The 23215-nt window shown below is 48.6% G+C and overlaps 1 protein-coding gene across 14 annotated transcripts in view; it reads right to left on the bottom strand.

Moving 5' to 3' along the window:
• SHANK2 (SH3 and multiple ankyrin repeat domains 2) overlaps positions 1-23215 on the bottom strand; it is a 561551-nt gene that overhangs the window by 531036 nt on the left and 7300 nt on the right. For all 14 annotated transcript variants that reach the window (XM_070229004.1, XM_070229003.1, XM_070229002.1 and 11 more), the window contains exon 2: positions 6819-6918. The gene's annotated coding sequence lies outside the window, so the exon portion shown is untranslated. The remainder of the gene's footprint in view (positions 1-6818; positions 6919-23215) is intronic.

Genomic DNA, 23215 nt, shown 5'->3' on the forward strand with positions numbered 1-23215 from the left:
ATTTTAATTTTTTTAAAGATTTTATTTTTGCCTTTGTCTCCCCAAAGCCCCCCGGTACATAGTTGTATATTCTTCGTTGCGGGTCCTTCTAGTTGTGGCATGTGGGACGCCGCCTCAGAGTGGTCTGATGAGCAGTGCCATGTCTGCGCCCAGGATTCGAACCAACAAAACACTGGGCCGCCTGCAGCACAGCCCGCAAACTTAACCACTCGGCCACGGGGCCAGCCCCATCAATTACAAAACATTTCTATCACCTCAAAAAGAAACCTGCGTGTCTTAGCCATCACCTCCATTCTCCCCAACACTGTGCCCGTCCCCTGGCAACCACTCAACTGCTTTCTATCTCTGTAGATCGGCCTGTTTGGGACATTTCAAGAAATGGAATCTGACTATATGCGATCAGTCAATTCTCTCCCTCTTTCTTCAATTCTCTTTTGAGAAAAGCTCTGCCCCGGCCCAAAGTTAACTCTGCCCATGGTTCTTTTAAGCTCCACGTCTGATTCACTTCAAAATATGAGAGGGAAACACACCTGAACCATGCTAGCTTAGCGTCCACCTCAAAGCTGCTTTTGTTATGTCCTCAGCTTTCACTGAGGTCAAACGGTATTTGAAGACTACATTGGTTTTTTTTTGCAAAACCCCAAGTGAAAACACCATGTCACATGAAAAACATTCCTCTTAGACTAGAGTGCCAAGGAAAATCTGCTCTCCAGATGAGCAAACAGCAGACAAGAGAACTCTGTTATCCCATCTTTCCCTTTTCACCCTGGCTGCCAGGAAGCTCAGAGATAAACACCACACATAAGTGTAAAAATGCTCTCTTCTCCCACAGGTTGGTCTTAGAGACCCCTAAGGGTTAAAGTGGAAATTTACCAGTATGACCCACAGCAGAATCGTTTGGGAACCAGGCTAAAAGGACACATTTCTTCCTGAACTGGAGTTCTTGGGGATAAGGTCTTAGAATCTGCAAGATGCCCAAGAACTCCTTTTACTCACTTCAGAAGGATCTACGCGAGGAGCACAAAGAACAGCTTCCCTTTCGAGACCTCGTCAAGTCAATCTGAGTCCTCAAAGGGTGTCAGCAGTTTCCACAAATAATCAGGCCACCGTGGACCCGTGCCACCTCCTCGCCACCAAACCCCCAGTAGGGCCCTGCAGAGCCCACGGACGTTCCCACCCCGTCTCTCCTGCTCCCCTTGTTCCCCAACCCCAATGCTGGGAGATGTGTCTACCCCCACTTGCCTTGCTGGGTATTGGGGTCTACACTGGCGGGAGGAGGCAGAGGGCGAGGAGTGAGAGGGACGCCCAGGGGCCCCGAGCTTGTTCCCGCCACAGCACTGCGATGCCCAAGGCAGTAGCTGTGTCCCGCGCAGGCCCGGGGAGCTCGGTGGCCGCCGTGCCTCCCAGAGAAGGCACAGAGGCAGAGGCGGAGAGCCCTCCTGGCTGAGTAGGAAATCCAGGCAGCCGAGGGGACAGGAACGGGAAGGGAGGCACACACAGCAGAAGCGAGAGCCCTGAGTCCGGGATGGAACCATCAGAGATGTGGAACCTGCCAAAGGACAGTTCTGGAAGCTGCATGTTGACACTCACGGGCGGGTGGCCTGGAAGGGACCCACCTCTTTGTGCCTCCGCCTCTCCTACCGTAAATGACAGAGACCCACTTACAGGATTAAAACTGTGAGGCTGTGATGTACCTCCCAGGTTTCGCACATAAAGATCCTGCGCAGCTGGAGCCGACAACGGGGGAGAACGGACCAGACCAGAAATCAGAAGGCAGGAGGCGAGGGGGCAGGCGCTCGGGTCCCCGTCCTGCTCCCCAGGCAACAGGGACGAAGCCGCTTAGGCATCTGAGGTGCCGCGTACATTTGTGGAGGAAAACTTTAATGCCAGAAAACACTCTGGGACAATTCCGTGGGAGACCGGGGGTGTCCGGCCCTGGCCCGGAGACAACAGCCAGGGCACCCAGTTGTGCTGAGAGGATGCAGATGCTCAGGGCCCACCAGGCAGTGCCCAGTGGGGGCCTCGCAGGAACCACCTGGCACACGCTGGGCGGACACTTTGTTCAGACAAGCCTAAACCTTTCCAGGCAGGTGGCTTGGGGGCGCATTCTGCAGAGGAGTGACAAGTAATGGTGGTCCTGCGCACAGTAGCGCCGAGCCCACTCCTCAAAGGCTTCAGCAGGGCCCCAGGGAGCTGAGGTGGCCGTCCTCCAATATGCCCGCCCGGGCAAACGCCCTCACGGTGACCAGCCCTGCCATCAAGGTAAGCCCAGCAGAAACCTGAGCCTGGACACACAACACCCCACTTCCCTTCTTCCTCCTCGGCAAAGCCTTGACAGCCACCGGTCCCCCACAGAGGTGCTCTCCTGGATTAACGTCACGGACAAGGTCCTGGGGCTGCTGGACAAATGGCCACAAACTGGGCAGATTATGGCAACACGCATCCATCCTCTTGCAGTTCTGGAGGCTGAAATTAGTTTCAGTGGACTGAAATCAAGACGTCGCGGGGCCGCAGTCCCTCTGGAGGCTCTGGGCGGCGTGAGGGGCTCCTTCCTGCCTCTTGCAGCCTCTGGGGCTCCAGATGTCCTGGGCTTGTGGCCAGGTCCCTCCAGCCTCTGCCTCTGTCCCCACGTGGCCTCCTCCCAGTCCATATTCAAATCTCCCGCTGCCCCCCTCTTGTAAGGACCCTGTGACGGCATTAAGGGCCCATCTGGATAATCCAGGGTAATCCCCCATCACAAGGTCCATACCTTAATCACAGCAGCACCAACTTCACCATGAGGTGACATGCACAGGTCCCAGAACTGGGACTTGATGCGTTTGGGGGGGTGTCTCAACCCTCCCCCAGTCGCCTCCGGCTCCTCCTGGCGGTTCCGGGGCTCCCTCCGGAGAGCTGAGGGTGGCCTCCTTAATGCAGGGTCAGAGAGGGTGCCGTCACCTGCTCTAGGCTGGCCTCCCTCTCAGCTGCTTGGACTCCCCCGTCCCCCCGTGGTCCAGCTCCAAGCCCAGGATCCCCAGGGCCTAAACTCTCTGGAATTCCAGAGAGTAACAGCAATAAAGTGAAAAGGATCAAAGCCGGCCCTGGAATTCTGACGCGGAGGGGCTGTCCCGACGCGGCCCCGGGGGTGCACAGCGGGAAGGGGCATAGGTTGACCGGGCTCTGGGGTGTCTTCCCGTCCCCTCCCGGCGTGCACCACCTCTGCTCCACCGTGCCACTGCACCAGGACTCCTCCAGTCCCCCTGCCAGCGGCTGCCCCGGCCGTTCTGTGCAACTGCACCGCTTTCCACCCTGCATCGGGGGGCAGGACGCTCCCCAAACCCAGACCTCATCTTGGCCTTCTCTCCACTAAAAATAGACCCTGGCTCCCTCGCCCCAAGGAAAAGTCCAGATTCTGACCATGCCAGGCCCTAGCCAGGCTTCTGCGCACGCTGGGCCCTTTGAGCGAAAAATTCTTCCGACTCCTCACTTGTCACTCCAGGAACCAACTTAGACTCTCTGCCGACGAAGTTTCCCTAACTGGCGTGGGTTGCCACACACGTACACACGGATGCACACACACACAGATGTACACAGACAGATGCACACACACAGATGTACACACACAGAGATACATACACACACACAGATGCACACAGAGATACACAGACGCACACACAGACACACAGATGCAGACACACATGCACACAGAGAAACACAGATGCACACACAGATACACACAGGCGTACACACACAGATGCACACACACAAACACACATATATACACAGATGCAAACACATAGACACACACAGATGCATGCACACACACACACACACAGACAGCTTGCCCATCCCTGACTTAGAACCACACACGAGCACCCAGTCATGCAGGGAGGTACTTGGGTACCATCCCGGCAGACGGAGCCGCCGCCCAGGCCCCCCTTGCAAATTCCGCTTGGCGTGTCCCTTCACCACCCAGGAAGGTCCCCTGGAGCGCCCGCCGTCCTCTCGCGTCACTGATTAATCACCGGGGGAATCTGATTAGACCCAGAGAGGAAAAGATAATTTGAGGCAATAACAAAGAACACTTCAGGGAAACCAAACCCTCGAATTCATTAATCTAACGTCTTGAATCATCCGTGAGGATCCACGGCCCCGTGAATTAATTCTGCTCCTCCAAAGTGGAACCCTTCCACCACTGATTATGCGACATCCTGGCTACGAACTAAATTACCACTCAAGGGTAATTTTCCGTTGGTTCTGAGTGGCAGCAGGAGGCGATCACCACAGAAGGTCTGAAACCCAGAATCCATGCACTTGATTACGGGATAAAACGTTTCCACTGCGCAATGACGCTGCAGCCAGGGCAGGGGGACGTGGGGCGCCCACGGGGGATGCGCATGGTGAACGGACGCCCTGAGGACTTCAGGAGGCCACTGAGGCGTGGGGCACCTGAGGACGCAGGCGAGGCAGCTGAGAAGGAGAAAAAGAGCCCAGAGACCTTGGCCTGATGAGTAATTCACCTCCCCTCCCCACACCCGGGGACCCAGCATCACCTGGGCCCACAGAAAACCAACATCGGACAGACGGAAACCCTCCCCACCCACAACGCCAGGGCCACCATCCTTCCTCCAGCTGAGCCACCCTGGGACGCTCTTCTTGGTCTAATCACCCAGTGGACGTCACCCGCCATCCGAGACACGGTCCGCTGTGAAGGGGGAGAGACCCCAGGCCAGGAAACCAAGATAACAACAAACTCGGTCCCAGACCCTCCTGAGCTGCCCAGACCAGCTTGTCTTCCCCTCCCCTTGTAGATCGACGACCACCATCACAGAGAGGGATGCTCTGAGACTGAGTGCTCCCCACCAGGCGGGAGCCAACGGTGAGCCTAAGAACAGGCTCGAGGCCCAGCCCCGACAAAGGATTTCCAGAGAAACAGGGCAGCACAGCATCAAGACTCTGGGATGGCGCCACGCAACAGCTCGAACCGCTGGTCAAGGGTCCTTTTCTCATGAAGAAACTCGGAGGAGGTAAGACGGCCTGGATGCAAACTGAGGCTCAAAGACGTGCCACCCGCTCCTGAACCAGAAAGGCCCTGCCGGCCTGAGGCAGATGCCCCCTCAAATGCAGAAACGCACCCCACTGTGGGCTCCGAGCCCTGCCTCCCGCCTCTGCTCATAATCGATGGTGAGTCCCAAGGAAAGCAAAGGCAGTCGCTGCCGACAATGTCACAGGGTTCAACCTAGTGCCTGGACCATCCTGTGTGAACTCGGACCACCTCTTCTCCCTGAGCCTGCTCCTACCTCTACAAGAAAGGGGCAGACCACGTTCTCCGCTCGAGTCACGCCTTCTCCTGTGCATCATGTGACAAGGCTCGAGTGAGCATCACGTGAAGGAGCAGGTGCCACGTGCAGGCTGGGGTTCAAAGCCAGGTGGTTCCTGATAGGGAACAGCATCTGGCGTCGGCTAGAGACAGAAGAGTGGACTGCAGGCTCTGCTTACCCGATCGGGACAGCTGGGGCTGGCGTCCACGGAGCCCCGTCACCCTCCCCTGCCAGGAGAACGCCCGTCTCGCTGGGGGAGGGGCAGCAGCGGAGGCCAGAGCAGCAGCTCAGAGCACGTGGAGGGACCGCGTGGAAGGGCGTGAAAAAGGGAAGGGCAAGATTGGAATTGGACTTCAGAGCCGTGGAGGTGGTAGGATAACCAGTTAGGAGGCGACCCCCCAAAGCCGGTGGTGACCAGGAGCAGGGCAGGACCAGTGGCTCCGATACGATACTCTTGCCTGCTGTCTTCATAGCTCAGGACGTGCATTCTCACCAGGGTCCCGGAGGATGAAATGGACCTCAGTGCTTTTAAGTATAAAGCACAGATATGCTAGCAGAACATAAACAGATATAGGGCATTTCCATAGTATTTAAATTTCATTGGGGTGTACAATTTGGAAAAAATGTCTAAAACGGCTTTTGGACAGGTGATAATAAGAAAAAAAAAGGCTCTCCTTTTTTTTTTTTTTTCCTATTCCCACCCCCCACCAGAAACACTGTCCAAAGAGGTCTGGACCACACAAATCTGCCTTTTATGGTCCCCAGTACGTGGGGCCAGGCTGGGAGGCATCGCCCCGCAAAGAGCCCAGTGTGTGCCGAGCCAGGGCTGAGTTGAGCCGCTGGATACCGACATGGCTGTGAGCAAGGAACCTACCTGCTGGGACCCTGTTCCCTCCCCTGAGAACAGCAATAATTTTACTTTATTTGGGAAGTAAGCTACGATAAGGATCAACATTCAGGTGACATTCAGCAAATGTCGATTTTAAGCCCATATTGCAGACGAGACGACACCAGTGGTGCACAGAGTAGGTGCTCAGTAAAACAGGTCTGGGTACTGGTCAGTGAGCTCATGGCGTGTCTTGACCTCCTTGGGACCACAGGTCATTGATCCGGGTGACTGGGCATAAACAGGTGACCCCTGGTCCATGCAAAAATGGAGCAGGGCCACCTGCAGCATCTTCTCCGCCACCCACCCTTGGCCACAGGCTGAGTCCAGCACGAGCACTGCAGCTAGGACGTCTCAGAGCAGAGACGAGAGCAGAGCTGGTGTCTCGAGCCACGGTCCTGTTACGTCCCCTCAAGGCTGCGTGAGCTGGGCACCAAGGGGCAGCTTTGTTTCTCCAGCACCAAGGACAACTCCGTCCACCCTGTCCCCACCCTGACACCAGCACTGAAGGCCTGACCACGAGGAACTGACTGTCCTCTGGCCACAGCGCAAAAGGCGTGAGGCAGACCACACCATGACAGCGGCGACTGGCTTGCAGGTGACACAGACAAAGAGAAAATGTTCTAACTCACCAGAGGTCCTGGCAGCCTGAGCCCGCAGAAAGGCTTCTTACAACGGGCTCCCTCGGGGCTCCAGCGGGCCAAGGCACAGAGACTGGAGAGATCTCCTGAGCTGCAAGAGAGAACGAGACCAGGGCGCGGTCAGACAGAGGCTGTCGAGAGGCAGGACGTTAAAACTTCAAGTGGATCTTTATTTCCCTGAGCGGAAAACCAGGGACTGCATGTCTGCTTCTGGAAAGATGGGGTGGGCATCCTTCCCCCTATTCCTCCTGTGAAGCACAACTAAAAACCCAGGATGTTGTACAGAAAGCAAACATATGACTCTGACAGGCGGACAGAGGAAGGCAGGCTGCCTAGGAACCATGGGATCCCAGGAAAGGCCCGGTGGTCAGTTCTCTGGGTTGCGTTTTTGCCTCATATTCCAGGCGTGGAGCTGAAGAAGCCAAAAACCCAGAAACACCAGTAGAAACAGACATAAAAGATGCAACGAAGGACTGTTATCTCAAGCCAAAGGACCAGGAAAGTGGCCGCCTAACAAGGCGATAGGTTTAGACAATAACCACTCTACTCCATCCAGACACCGCAGAAAACACTGTGCCACGCCACCCTGATCCACAGCAGCAAAGCCGGAGTGGGGAGCCCAGGCTTCCACTCCCACGTGGCTGTAATGAGGCACCCACACATCCATTGGGGGTGTCCAATAAGCCCAAGTAGGGAACTGGGACTTTCTTCCCCACCAGGTGATCACGAATCCTCCTCGTGTCGCCTGCCTAGTGTGGGGAGCCTGGATTTCCACACCCACTGGGCAGTAGCAGGGCACCCCTTCCTCACCCGGCTGGTCTGGTGTCAGAAGAGGGCGAAGGGAGAGCCAGGACTTTGTCCACTGTCCAACATAATGAGGCCACTCCCATCACAGGATCGACGGGGACCACAGGAGGAGCAGGAACTCCGAACCCACCAGCAATAACAAGGAGCCTCCCCACTCAAGTATTGACAGAGGCCAACTGGGGAACCTGGACTTCTGCCTCCACCTGGCAGCAATGAGGCAGCACCTCATTCTCACTCTCCAAAACAAGCCAGCTAAAACAGAATGTCCAAGGAAGACCCACGGTCTCGTAACATAATATGAAAACGTACACATTCCACCAAAAATCATCCATCACGTCAAGAACCGGGAAGATCTCAAACAGAAAAAAGACAACCAATTGGATGCCAGCACCGAGGTGACAGAGATGTTAGAACAATCTGACAAAGACTTTAAAGTGATCATGACGAAAATGATTCAATGAACCCTTATACACATGCTGGAAACAGATGAAAAAACAGGAAGCCTCAACAAAGAGACAGAAAACCTCAGCAAAGAAATAGAAGATATAAAGAAGATCCAAGTGGAAATGGTAGAACTGAAAAACACAGTAACTGAAATGAGCAGCTCAGTGGGTGGACTCAACAGCAGAACGGAGGGGATGGAGGAAACATCAATGAACTAGAAGATGGAATAACAGAAATTACCCGAACTGAAAAAGAGAGAAAAGAGACTAAAAGTAAACAAATAAACAGAGCCTCAGGGACCTGTGGGACTCTAATTAAAAATCCAGCATTCAACTCATCAGAGTCCCAGGAGAGAGGAGAGGGGGAGAGTCTAAAAAAAGTACTCGAAAAAGTAATGGTTCGAAACTTCCCAAATTTGGCAAGAGACATAAACTTAAGGATTCAAGAAGCTGAACAAATTCCAAACAGGAAACACTCAAGGAAATTAACACCAAGATGCATCATAATTAAACTCCTGAAAACTAATGACAAAGAAAACTCTTGAAAGCAGGCAGAGAAAAATGATACCTTACCCACAGAGGGAAAACAACTGGAGTAATGACGTTATTTCTCATCAGAAACCAGGGAGCCCAGAAAGAAATGGCACAATATTTTTCAAATGATGAAAATACAGAACTATCAACCTAGAATCCTATACACAGCAAAAATATCCTATAAGAATGAAGGGAAAAATCAAGACATTCTCGCATGAAGGGGAACTAAGAGAATCTGTCAACAGCACACCCGTCCTAAAAAAATGGCTAAAGAAAGCTCTCCAAACAAAAAGGAAACTGTAAGAGAAGAAATCTTGGAACATCAGGAAGGAAAAAAGAACACAGTAAGCAAAAATATGGGTAAGCACAATAGGCTTTCTTTTTTCCTTTCAAATTTTCTAAATTATGTTTGACAGTTGAAGCAAAAATCATTAACACAATATGATTTGATTCTAAATGTATGTACAGGAAATATTTAAGACATTTTTGTTATAAATGGGGGAGGATAAAGAGACATAAAAGGAGGTAAAGTTTATATATTTCACTGAAACTACTATCACAGTAGATAGCAGTAAAGGTACCTGTATACAAGCCAACGCCCAGAGCAATCACATAAAAAGCTACAGAAAGTTCAAAAAGTTACAGATAAATCAAAATGAGATTCCAAGAAACATTCAAATAATCTAAAAGAAGGCAGGAAAAAAAACCCAGAGAAATGAAAAACAGAGAGAAGAAACATAAAGCAAAAAATAAAATGCCAGACTTAAGCCCTAGCATATTATTAAATGTAAATGGTCAAAATACCTGAGTAAAAAGACAGAGATTGGCAGATTGGATCAAAAAAGATTCAAGAAGACCCAATTACATGAAGTCTACAAAAATTCACTTCAAATATGACGACATAGGCAGGAAGGAAGTAAAAGGATGAACAAAGGTACAGAATGCAAACATTAACCAAAGGAAAGCAGGCATGGCTACATTAATAATAGATAAAGTAGACATCAGGGCAAAGAAAACTATCACGGAGATGAACACTATATAATGACAAAGGGCAATCCACCAAGAAGATATAGTAACCCTAAGTATGTATGCATCAAACCACAGAGGAGCAAATACATGAAGCAAAAACTGATGGAACTAAAAGAAAAAAGAGACAAATGCAAAATTATAGTTAGAGACCCCAACCCCCATCTCAACAAGTGGACAGAAAAATCAGCAAGGAGACAGAAGCACTCGGCCACACCATCGACCAACAGGGTCTAAGAGACATTTACAGAACATTCCACCCAACAAGGCAGATACACATTCTTTTCAAGTGTTCACGGAACATATACCAAGATAGACCATCTCCATGGCCATAGACAAGTTCAACAAATTTAAAAGAAGGGAAATCATCCAGAGTGTGTTTTCTGACCACAACAGAATCAAACTAGAAATCCATAACCAAAAGGAAACAGACGTCTCCAAATGCTTTAAACAACACACTTCTAAACAATCCCTGGGTCAAAGAAGAAGTTCCAGAGGAAATTTTGTAAAAGCATATGGAACTGAACAAAAATGAAAGAAACATATCAAACTCTGTGGGACCCAGCTAAAGAAGTGCTGAGACAGATATTTATGGCACTAAAGGCATACATCAGAAAAGAAGAAGAATCTCAAAGCAAATTCTAAGTTCCCATCTCGAGAAGCGAGCGAGAGGAAGGGAAATAAGCTTGAAGCAAGCAGACGGAAGGAAACGAGGATCGTAAGAGTGGAAATAAATGAAACTGAAAACAGAAAAACACTAGAGAAGATCAATGAAAGAATGAGCTGGTTCTCTGTAAAAGTCAATAAAATTGACAAAACTCTAGCAAGACTGACAAGGAAGAGAGAAGACACAAATCTCCAGCACCAGGACTGAAAGACACGATCGGCTTACACACCTGTGGACAAGGAAAGAGGGAATACCACAAACAGCTCTGCAGACATAAACTTGACAATCCAGACGAAAGGAACCAATTCTTCAACAAATACAAACCATCGCAACTCACCCAATAGGAAATAGGTCCTCTGAAAGCACTGTAACTATTAAATGTTGAATTCATAATTTTAAAACTCCCAGTTTCGTAAGAAGAAAGAAATCTCCAGACTCAAACGGTTTCACTAGAGAATTCCATGAAATGTTTAAACAAGAATTAATACCAATCTCTTCCGGGAAACAGGAGGGAACACTTCCCAACCCATTTTATGGAACAAGTAAGACCTTGATACTAAAACCAGATAAAGATACCAAAAAATAAAACCCCCACAGATCAATACCCCTGATGATTACGGCATAAAAATCCTTAACAAAATATTATCAAATAGAATTCAGCGATACTTGAAAGGAATTGTACATCATGACCAAGGGGGTTTTACTCCAGGGACTCAAGTCTGGTTTGATTTTTTTTTTTAACCAATGAATGTAATACTCTATAGCACAGGCCAAAAAGAAAAATCACACAATCCTATCAATCAATGAAGAAAAAGCACTTGACAAAATTCAACATCCACCTATGACAAAAATTCTCCGCAAACAAGAAGAGGGAGAATTTCCTCGACTTGATAAAGAATGTCTACAGAAAACCGTCAGCCTGCTGTATTCCAAATAGGGAACAATCAAAATGCTCTCCGTCTAGGAGCGGGAACAAGGCAAGGACGTCGGCTCTCATCAGTCTTACTCAACATTACTGACTTTCTAACGAGTGATAACGCCAGGAAAGGAAATAAGCATCCAGAAAGGAAGAAATAAAACTGTCTCTATTTGCAGATGACATGACTTTAGAAAGTCCCAAAGACTCTACCAAAGGAAAAAAAGAAACCTCCTAGAAATAATAAATGGATTGAGCAAGGTCACAAGATCGACGTATAAAAACCAATTGTATCCACATATACGAGCAATGAACATGTGGACACTGGAATTAAAACTACAATACCTTTTATCTGCGCTCAAAAAAAAAGTGAAATACTTAGGCATAAACCTAATAAGTCATGACTGGTATGCTGAAATCTATACAACACGGATGAAAGAAATCAAAGAAGATGTGAATAAGGGGAGAAACACACCCTGTCCACGGATTGGAAGGCTCAGTGCGGTCAGGACGTCCACTCTTCCCAAAGTGACATACAGGCTGAACGCAATTCCGCCCAAAATCCCGGCAAGCTATTTTTGTAGATATAGACAAGATCATTCTAAAATTTATACAGAATGGCATTTAAAATCTATATGGAAATAAATATAAAATATAAAACTTATATGGAATATAGCAAATTTGAAAAAGAATAAAGTGAATCAGTCCACCCAATTTCAAGACTTTATTATGGAGCCATGGTAGCCAAGGCCGTGTGGTTCCGGTGGAAGGACAGGCACAGAGGTCAACAGAACTCAACAGAGAGCCCAGAAACAGACCCACACATATACGCCCAAATGATTTTTTTGCTTTTGAGGAAGATTAGCCCTGAGCTAACATCTGCTGCCAGTCCCCCTCTTTTTGCTGAGGAAGACTGGCCCTGAGCTAACATCCGTGCCCATCTTCCTCTACTTTATATGTGGGATGACTACCACAGCATGGCTTGCCAAGCGGTGCCATGTCCGCACCCGGGATCTGAACCGGCGAATCCCGGGCCGCCAAGAAGCAGAACGTGCGCACTTAACCGCTGCACCACCGGGGTGGCCCCCCGCCCAACTGATCATTGACAATGGTATGGAAGTCATTCAACGGCGGAAGGGCAGCGTTTTCAACAAACGGTGCTGGGGCAATTAGACATGCACCACAAGATAATGGCCATCAACCTGAGTCTCATGCCCTACACAAAAGTGAACTCAAAACGGATCACAGACTTAAATATAAAACATAAAACTATATAACTTTTAGGAAAAAGCCATTTTCTCATAAGAGAAAATCTTCAGGATCGAGACTTAGGCAGCAAGTTCTTAGACTTGACGCCAACAGCACAGTCCACAAACAGAACACTTGATAAACCGGGGAGCATCATCAAGACTGTTGTTCTGTCTACAACCCTGTCAAGAGGGTGAGAATGCAAACCACAAACCGGGAGAAAACCTGTGCAAACCGTACATCTAACAGAGGATTAGTGTCTAGCATATAAAGAACCCTCAAAACTCAACAGCAAAAAAAATTTTTAAAATCCAATTTAAACATGAGCAAAAGACACAAGAGACATTTTACAAAGAAGAGAGCTGGATGAGAAATAAGCCCTTGAAAAGATGTACGACGTCATTAGCCCTTAAAGTAATGCAAATTAAAACCATGATGAGATATCACCAGCCACCTGTCGGAGTGGGTGAAATAAAACACAGTGAGAAGAGCAAGTGCTGGGGAGAAGAGGAAGTAAGGGGTGCACTTGGCCCTTGCTGGCGGGAATACAAAACCGTGCAGCCGCTCAGGAAACAGCATGGCGGGTTCTTAAAAGTCTAAACACACAACCACCATACAACCCAGAAATGGCACTCGTGGGCATTTTTCCAGGGGAAATGAAGACTTATGTTCACACAAAAACGTATACACTAATGTTTATAGCAGCTTTACTCATAACAGCCCCAAACTGCAAACTATCCAGATGTCCCTCGCATGGCGCGTGTTTTAACAAAGTGATGCACGCACACCATGGAATACTGCTCAGCCAAAGGAGGGAAGGACCATGGATAAGCACAACAATCTCGACAAGACCATGCTGAGAGACAGGAAAGAGCCGATCCTGAAAGGTTCTTACTGAACGACTCCATTTCTGCATAATTATCAAAATGACAAAATCCCAGAGATGGAGAACAGATTAGCGGCTGCCAGGGTTGAGGGGCCGACGTGGTAGGAAGAAGTGTGTGTGGCTGCAAAAGGGCAGCAGGAGAGATCCTTGTGTTGATGGAAATATTCCTATCCCGACTGTATCACTGTCAGTGTCCTGGTTGTAATAATGTAGCAGAGTTTTGCAAGATATTATGTTCCCGATTCGCTTCTGCCCTCAGCTCGATTACCAGAGAGGGCAACAGTGCAGGATGAACTCAGCTTAGCAACAGTCACCGTGTAAAGTTAAAATATTCATTATGCCTGCCGGCTGAACCACAGCGCAGCGTGACCGGCAGAAGCATGAAACCGGCCGGCGTCTCCACCGTGGTGTGTGAGTGAACCCTTCTGTGGTTCAAGGGCAGTCGCGGAGCGGCTAGGAGGGACTCCCCACCTGTGGAGATGCCCAAACCCATGCACGGTGCCCTCTCCTGGTAATGCCCGTTGTCGGTTGTCACAGGAACAACTTCAATTGGTTCGCATCTCCCTGGACCTACCCTCTGGGGAAGCCCTCTCCACGTGACCCTGGACTTGGTCACTCTGTTCTCTTTGGCCAAATGGACAAGAGCAAAGGGACAATAGCAAAGGTGATACAAGACGAGACTGAAAAACCAGTGGCCCATGGGAGCTTGCTCTCTCTTGCTATTCTCAGGAACCCTGCAGCCACCAAGTGACCAAGCCGGGCTAGCCTGCCCGGCGACGGGAAACAGATGGGTGCTGTTACCCCCACGGCCCCAGGCGACAGCAAGCCAACCCCCTATCACGTGAGTGAGGCCAGCCCACCAGCTGACCACAGGTGAACGCAGCAGACCACAAGAACCGTCCAGCTGAGCCCAGCACAAGGGGTCGATGTACAGAATGTTGAAACTATCTGGCCCACAGTTTGGTTTTATAAACAAAGTTTTATTAGAACGCAGCCATGCACATTCATTGACCTCTTGCCTTTGACTGCTTTTAAATAAATTAAAACATTTAAATATGAAAAACCAAAGGGAATTGGGTGGCAAAGTTGGAGAGGGGCTGCATAGCACACAAGCGAAAAATATTTGCTCTCTGGCCCTGAAATAAACGGTTGTTGCTTGACCTTTTATTTTGTTGTTTTGCCCCAACTTTTGGAGTGGTTTGTTATGCAGCAAAAGTTAACTGATACAACCCTCAACTTAATAGTTACTTATGAGGCAGGTGCTGTTATCTCCATCCTCCAGATCAGGAAACTGGGGGTCAGAGCAGTTAGGGATCAGGCAACCCCCAAGGTCACGTGGGTGGTGCACCCAGGAAGCATCCGGCAGAGCGGGATTTTACCCTGGTTTGTCCAACACCAAAGGCCCTACCCCGCCTTTCTAGAAAGGGCTCCTAAATGATTATTAACTTAATGAACATTCCCTCTCTGCCTCCCAGGCCCTCTGCTCCCTCTTCAATAAAAGACGGCGGGATAAAATTTCAAATGGACAAAAGCACAGCCACGTCAGCAAAATCCATCCGAGAGCCGAGACGGCCTGCGTGGAACAGCACACCCCGCGAACCCACCCCCCCAACCCTGGCCATCTGGAGCTCCTGGGGGTGGAAGTGTGTGTGTGTGGGGGGGGTGTCTGCCCCTCTGGGAACCTCCCCCTTGGGACCCCCCCCACAAGTGATGCACAGTCTGCTGCCTCTGTCCCCACTCCCTGTGCACAGGGACTAAAGGAGGAGCTCTGGTGACCCCCAAAGCTGCGATGTCCCCTGCAAGGGCAAGAAGTAGCCTGGGGGGGTGGTACTGCCAGGTCCACCCATCATCCTGAGATTCCACATGAACCTGGCGCACCCACACAGCCCAGGCCAGAGGCTCTGCAGAGAACAGGCGGCGGGGGTGGGAATTCACCACAGAGCCTGTGCCGGAACAGGAGGTCCCCATCAGGACAGAGGACGGGGGTTTACGGACTCCAGCACCTGCATGTGGATGGGTCGTACCTAAAGGGACTAAGCATATACTGTCAATAACAGAGCGAGAGCAGTTCGCAGTACAGGAATGCTTATGATAGTCTCAACTTTACGTAAATTCTCTTATTCAATGCTCACAGCCACCTGAGGTATGTTATTACTCCATTTTAAGGATGAGGAAATTGAGGCCCAGAGAGGTCAACTGGCTTGCCCAAGGTCACACAGCAATTACATGGCAGAGCTGGCCAAGTGCAGCACTTCCGAGAGCCACAATGCACCACCCACTTAGAGGACACACGAGCACACACCTGGGGGCAGTCCCGACACTCCCCAAAGCCCCAGAGATCTGGGGCAAGAGAAGAGACGTCAGAGAACACCACCCCACCCTGGCCGGCGCTGTTCTGCCACGTGGCCCAAATCCTCCGGGCAGAACACCCACCACCACAGCCTGGGAGACCAGTGTGCTGAAACACCGCACACGGTTGCCTCTGCCAGGATCAACGCGCCGGTCAGGACCCGGGTGTGTACGAATCCATCAGAAGCACGTTTGACAAGCTGGATCCATTTGCGTCCCCCATACCCCCTCTGGGAGTTCCAGGGAGATGGGCTATCCAAACACAGTCACGGGGGACAGATTTCATTAGAAGGGGACAATCCAACTAAAAGTCACACCACCATCTTATTCACAAAGGTCCTGGGGCCTTCAGGAAGGACCATCCACAGAGGACTGGTAGAGGCCACTGGGCACACTGGGAGGGATGGACATTCTGGGAAGGAAGCTGGACAAAATGCCCATGTCCCTCCCAGTTCTAAGACCGGCTTGGTTAAAACCCATAATGCTCCAGTTGACTCGTAACCCCAGTCAACGCCCCTCTCTGAACCTCAGTTTCCCCTTCTGTAAAATGGACATTAAAACGCTTCCTCCCAGACAGAGGTTGTGCAGACTCCATGAGCCAACAGGGGTGGAGGTGCCCAGCACAGGCAGGAGCTAAAACGCATCCTGACCCAGTTTGGAGATAATATACAAATAATGACAATTCTAAGAATTAATCAGGCTATCTGTAAAGATACAGCAACTACTTTATTTTATGTGACGGCATCATTAATAGAAAATAGTTTTCAATGAGGGTTTACCTATTATGATGTAATTAAGTGGGGAAGCCTGGCAAAGAAATCATTTTTGCCTCAAAACGTGGAACAACGTGTATCCAGCCAGACGGCTCGGAGGAAACTCCTTCCTCCCTGGAAAGCATGACCCGCCTGGTCCCCCGCCAAGGCCGCTGACCCCGCAGCGAGGCGCGGGCTACAGTTTGCTGGGGATCCACCCGGTGTTTGGGCGACCGCACACCCCACCAGCCTCAGGACTGTGAGGCCACCCAGCAGGGCCAGAAAACTGTGTGCATATGAGTCGGGGCAGCAACAAATGTTAAATACTAATAATACCCCGTTCCGGGACACTTCATGGAAGAATCTCGTTCTGCAGGAGAGTAAAGCACAGAAGCGTGGGCCGCTTGGCTCCGTCTAGGTGGGGCGTCCACAGCAACCCGCACGGGCATCACCCTGGACGGACCGAGCACCGGGTCCACCGTGTCCAAGTCAGACCCACTCGGCCGCGTGCGGGCTGGGAGCCCTGAGCTGACCAACTCCTTTATGCTGGTTCCTTTTATCAACCGCAAAATGGAGGAATTTGCAATGCGGCTGTCTGTGGTCTAAAGGAGATAATACAACCAAGTACCCAGCTTCCTTTAAAGGGATGTAAATACACAGTGTGGACTTACAGCTGAGATCAACAGACCAACGGGAGAGAAGGGACAGCCCAAAAACCAATCCCCAAATGAGCCTGGCAGCTGGATCCACGACGCAGGGGGAGGGACAAAGCCACCACGGGCTGGGGCAGGTCCTTCTGTGCAGAAAGAGACAAAGTCGATCCCCGTCTTATACTAGACGCAAGTGCTAACTCTAGATGGAATAATAAAAAAAAAAAATTAAAATCATTAGAAGAGAATAATAAAAGAAGGTCTTATGACAATGGGGAAAGGAAGATTTGAAAAAGAGAAACCATACAGAGAAAAGAATGATTAATTCGACCACAGTAAAATGTAAAACTTCTTTATAGCAAAAGCCTACATACCGTACATAAGCAGAAGTGAAAAGACAAGACAGGCCAGGGGGGAAGCTGTATCCAGAATATATAAAGAGCACCTACAAATCAACAAGAAGCAGACAAATGACCCCCCCAGGAAAGAAAATGGATTTCAGAAAATTCAGACAATGGAGAGGTGAATGACCAATGAACTGGAAGACGCTGCCCATGAATCAGAGAAAATGCAAACTAACACAGGATGCCCCTTCCTGCCCAGCAGGTTGGCATGAATCAGTCAACACCACATCTCACTGAGGATGGGGGCGCAGGGAGCTGTCACACCACGAGGGGGGGGATTAGAACTTGGTAAACCCCCTTGGAGGTCAATTAAGGAATATTCATGAAAGCCAAATTTGGGTCCATGCAAGCTGAAGACTCAGCAACTTCTCCCCGAGTGACATAACCACAGAAGAGCTGACTTTCCTTGCAGCACAGGCTGAAAAGAGAAACACTGAAAACAGCCTAAACGTCAGCAGAAGAACGGATGAACGGGGGTCACCCATCTCATGAAATACTGTGCAGCGGTCAAAATGTGCAGACTGGAGCTACGTGATCAAAAGGGATTTTTTTTTTTTAAAGTAGCTATTAATCAAGGTGCCACCAAGACAAAGCTTCCAGGGATCTAGCAGTGCCCTGACATCCCTCCCCCGCCCCACACAGGCCACCCAGGGTCCCACCCGACCAGCAAACATGCTCCCAGGTTGATGGCTCATGAGATGCGCACAGAACACACTGCACAACCAGCCGCGTTTCAGGTCACGAGGCAATGAGAGAGCACTTGGTGGGTTAATGAGGTTCCTTCTGCAGGAGACATTCTCTCCCCTGGTCTCTCTCTGGCCTAGCGCCTCCCTCCGTCCTGCCCTAGACCCGGGCTGAACCCACACAGGTGAGGCACCAGGTGCCCAGGAAGAAGTATGTTTCCTCTCTGGGGGACGGGAACCCTGGACGTGGGGAGGAGTCACATCCACAATTTCTCCAACATCCAGGGTCACCCCTGCTTGGTCCAGAGACCTAAGAAGAAAGGTGGGCTCTTTCCGTGGGAGAGTAACCACGTGAGGCCAGGGAGTTGCACAGTCTCGGCCTTGGAGTCCCAGGACCAGATGGGCCCCGGGCTGGTCACTGCGTTAAACGTGCTTTCTGAAAGCAGGGACTCGAAGAGAGATCTGCACACCCACGTTCACGGCAGCGCCATTCCCAACAACCAAAAGGTGGGAGCAGCCCAAGCGTCCATCGACGACGAACAGATAAGCAACATGGGTCTACCCACACGACGGAATATTACTCAGCCTCAAAAAGGAAAGAAATTCTGGCACCTGCTACAACGTGGACGAACCTTGAGGGTGTCATGCTGAGTGAAATAAGCCAGCCACAAAAGGACAAACATTATGTCATTCCACGTTATCCCCAGAGTCACCAAATTCGTAGAGACAGAAAGTAGGATGGAGGGTTCCAGGGGCTGGGGGAGGGGGTGGGGAGTGAGTGTTTAACGGGAACTGAGTTTCAGTTTGGGAAAATGCAGAAGTTCTCGAGATGGATGGTGCTGACGCTTCGATGACAATGTGCATGTACAGGCCACTAAACAGTGTACGTTACGAGGGTTCATTTTATGTCATGTGTATTTTAGCACAACTTAAAAAATGTTAAGTGCAAAGAAGTGTTTTTAGATCCAACTTCCATTAAATTCTTCACTTAACAATTTCCTGCTTCCCTCGCCTCCTTCACGTCTTTGCTCAAGCGCCACCTTCTCAATGAGGCCGCCCTGACACCCCTCACTCCCAGCCCCCTTACCAGGCTCTCCTTTCCTCCTGTATTGCACAGATGCTTCTCCATTATCTCTTACTTACTGTTTGTCTCCCGTGGCCAGAATGCCAGCCCTATGGGACAGCAATAATTGTCTGTCTGGTTTGTTGTACCCCAAGAGTCCAGACATCTCGACAGACATCTATAGGACACGCCACCCAAGGACAGCAGACACACGTCTTTCTCAAGTGCACGTGGAACGTTCTCCAGGACTGACCACGTGCTAAGCCATAAAAAAGCCTCAATTAATGTAAAAGGACTGAAGTCACACCACGAATGTTCTCCAACCACAATGGAATGCAATAAGAAATCAACAGGAGAAAGAAATTTTAGAAATTCACCAATATGTAGAAATTAAACAACAGACGTCTAAATGGCCAGTGGGTCAGGGAACAAATCACAGGGAAATTAGAAAATACTTCGAAATGAGTGAAAAAGAAGATAAAATACATCAAAATGTGTGAGAGGCAGCCAAAGCTTGCTTAGAAGGAAATTCATAGCTATAAATGTCTATACTGAAAAGAAGAAAGATCTCAAATTAACCATCTCTCCTTCCACCTTATGAAACTAGAAAAAGAACAAACCAGAAGCAAGCAGGCAAGAGAAAGGAAATAACAAAGGTTGGGGTGGAAATTGATGAAAAAGAGAACAGAAAAACAATAGAGAAAATTAAGAAAACCGAAAGTTGTTCTCTGAAAAGGTCGACAAAATTGACAAACTTTTAGCTGGACTGATCAAGATGAAAAGGGAAAACACTCAAATTACCAAATTCAGAAATGGACAAGAGGACATTTCTGCTAACCTCACAGAAATAAAAAGAATGATAAGGGGACACATGAACAACTGTGTGCCAATCAATTAGACAGCTTAGATGAAACAGAGATTTCAGTGAGACCAAAACTAATAACTGTGACTCAAGAAAAAACAGAAAAGCTGAATATGCCCCTAACAAGCAGAGATGAAATTAATAAATTTAAAACTCATGCAAAGAAAAGCCAGATGGCTTCCCTGGTGACTTCCACCCAACATTGAGGGAAGAACTAACACCCACTCATCACAAACTTTTCTAAAAAATAGAAGCCAATACCTCCCAACTCATTTTAGGAGGCCAATCTTACCATGATTCCATCACCAGAAAACTACACACCGGTATCTCTTACACGCAAAAAGCTCAACGGAAAACCAGCAAACTGAACCCAGCAGAAGGTAAAAGGGATTCTAAAAGATGACCAAGCGGGATTTGTCCCAGGAAGGCAAAGTTGGTTTAACATCCAAAAATCAATTAATGGAATGTACAGCCTATTAAAGGAACAGGAACGGCAGATCACCTCAATGATACAGAAAAAGCACTTGACAAAATCCAGCCCCGCTTCACGATAAAACGCTCCACAAACTCAGAACAGAAGTGAACGTCCTCCACCCGAACCAGGGCCTCCAGAGGAACCCACAGCTCACAGCACATTTCATGGGGGAAGACTCGACGCTTCCCCCGAAGGTCAGGGATGAGACACTGACGGCCTTTCTCAACACCTCTATCCGACATTGTCCTCGGGGTTGTGGCCAGTGCAAACAGGCAAGACAATGAAACATCCAGATTGGAAAGGAAGAAAGAACATGATCTCTCTATCAGTAGATGACACAGTCTCGTATGTAGAAAATCCCAAGGAATCCACTAAAAACACTGTTACAACTAATACACAGGTTCAGCAAGATTGGAGAATATAAGACCAACACACAAAAGTGAATTCTATCTCTACACACTAGCAATGAACGGTTTGGAGACCAAATTAAGAAAATTTTATTTACAATATTTAAAAGAACCACATTTTTAGCCATAAATCCAACAAAAGAAGTGGAAAATTTATAATCTGAAAACTAGAAAACATTTTTGATAGAAATAAAAAGTGCTGGGGCCGGCCCAGTGGCACAGCAGTTAGGTTCACACATTCCGATTCTCGGCGGCCCGGGGTTCACCGGTTTGGATCCTGGGTGCGGACATGGCACCACTTGGCAAACCATGCTATGGCAGGTGTCCCACATATAAAGTAGAGGAAGATGGGCACAGGTGTTAGCTCAGGGCCAGTCTTCCTCAGCAAAAAGAGGAGGATTGGCAGTAGTTAGCTCAGGGCTAATCTTCCTCAAAAAAAAGAAAAGAAATAAAAAGTCCTAGATAAGTGGGAAAATAACTTGTGTTCAGAGATCAGAGGACTCAGTATTGTTAAGACGGCAATTCTTTCCAAAATGAGCTACAGATTCAAAACAATCCCTATCAAATCCTAGCTGACTTCTTTGCAGAAGTTGATAAACTGATCCTAAAAGTCAGACGGAAATTCAAGGGACCCAGAACAGCCAAAACAATGTTGAAAAAAGAAGAGTTAAGCTGGAGGACTCACCTTTCCTGATTTCAAAACTTACCACAAAGCAACAGTAAGCAACACAGTGTGGCACTGGCATAAGAATGGACATAGGGATCAAAGACAAAGACTGGAAAATCCAGAAATAATGCCATGTTTCTATGGTCAACTGATTTTCAACAAGGATGCCAAGATGAATCAATGGGAAAGTACTGTCTTTTCAACAAATGGTTCTGGGACAACTGGGCATCTACCTGCAAAAGAATGAAGTTGGATGCCTTCCTCACACCCCACACAAAAATTAATTCAAAATGGGTCAAAGACCTAAACGGAAGAGCTAATGGTATAAAACTGTTAGAAGAAAACACAGGCATAAACCATCAGGACCTCAGGTGAGGCAAATCCTTCTCAGACGTGACACTAAAAACACAAGCAACAAACTGAAAAAACAGATAAATAGACTTCATCAAAATTTAAAGCTTTCATACTTCAAAGGACACCATCAACGAAATAAAAAGACAACTCACGGAATGGGAGAAAATGGTAGCAAACTGTATATCTGATGAGGAATTTGTGTCCAGAATATATAAACAACTCATAACTTACTAATAAAAGGACAAAAACCCAATTAAAAAATGAGCAAAAGGGGTTGGCCCCGTGGCCGAGTGGTTAAGTTCGTGTGCTCCGTTTCAGCGGCCCAGGGTTTTGCAGGTTCCAAGCCTGGGCGCGGACACGGCACCACTCATCAAGCCATGCTGAGGCGGCGTCCCACATGCCACAACTAGAAGGACCCACAACTAAAAACATATACAACTATGTACTGGGGGGATTGGGGGAGAAAAAGCAAAAAAAAAAAAAAAAAAAGAAGACTGACAACAGTTGTTAGCTCAGGTGCCAATCTTTAAAAAAAAAATGAGCAAAGGACCTGATTAGACATTTCTCCAAGCAAGATATACAAATGGCCAACAAGCACGAGAAAAGGTGCTCACACCATCAGCCATGAGAGAAATGCAAATTAAAAAACAGTAAGGTAACACTTTACACCCACCAAGATGACTATCAAAAGGACAAGCGTTGGTGAAGCACGGAAGTCGGAACCCCAAACCCCGCTGGTGGGAACACAGAGTGGGCCACCCACTTTGGAAAACAGTCTGGCAGTCCTTCAAAAGGTTAAACCTTGAGTTAGCACTCACCCAAGCAATGCCGCTCCTAGGTAAACATACAAGAGAAATGAAAACGCACATCCACACAAGAACTTGTCGGTGAATATTCACAGCAGAGTGACTCATAATAGCCAAAAAGTGGACACAACTTGAATGTCCATCAACTGATCTATGGATGAATAAAATGTGTCATAGCCATACCACAGAATATTACTCAGCCGTGAAAAAGGAATGGAGTACTGATACGTTCGAGAACATGGATGAACCTTGAAAACATTACTCTAAGCGAATGAAACCAGGCACAAAAGTCCACATATTGTATGAGTCCATGTCTATGAAACGTCCAGAACGGGAAATCTAGAGATACAGAACCCACGCACCCAGCTTCCAGCAACATCCTGGTGTAA

The sequence above is a fragment of the Equus caballus genome, chromosome 12, assembly GCF_041296265.1.
Source record: "Equus caballus isolate H_3958 breed thoroughbred chromosome 12, TB-T2T, whole genome shotgun sequence".
Taxonomy (NCBI): domain Eukaryota; kingdom Metazoa; phylum Chordata; class Mammalia; order Perissodactyla; family Equidae; genus Equus; species Equus caballus.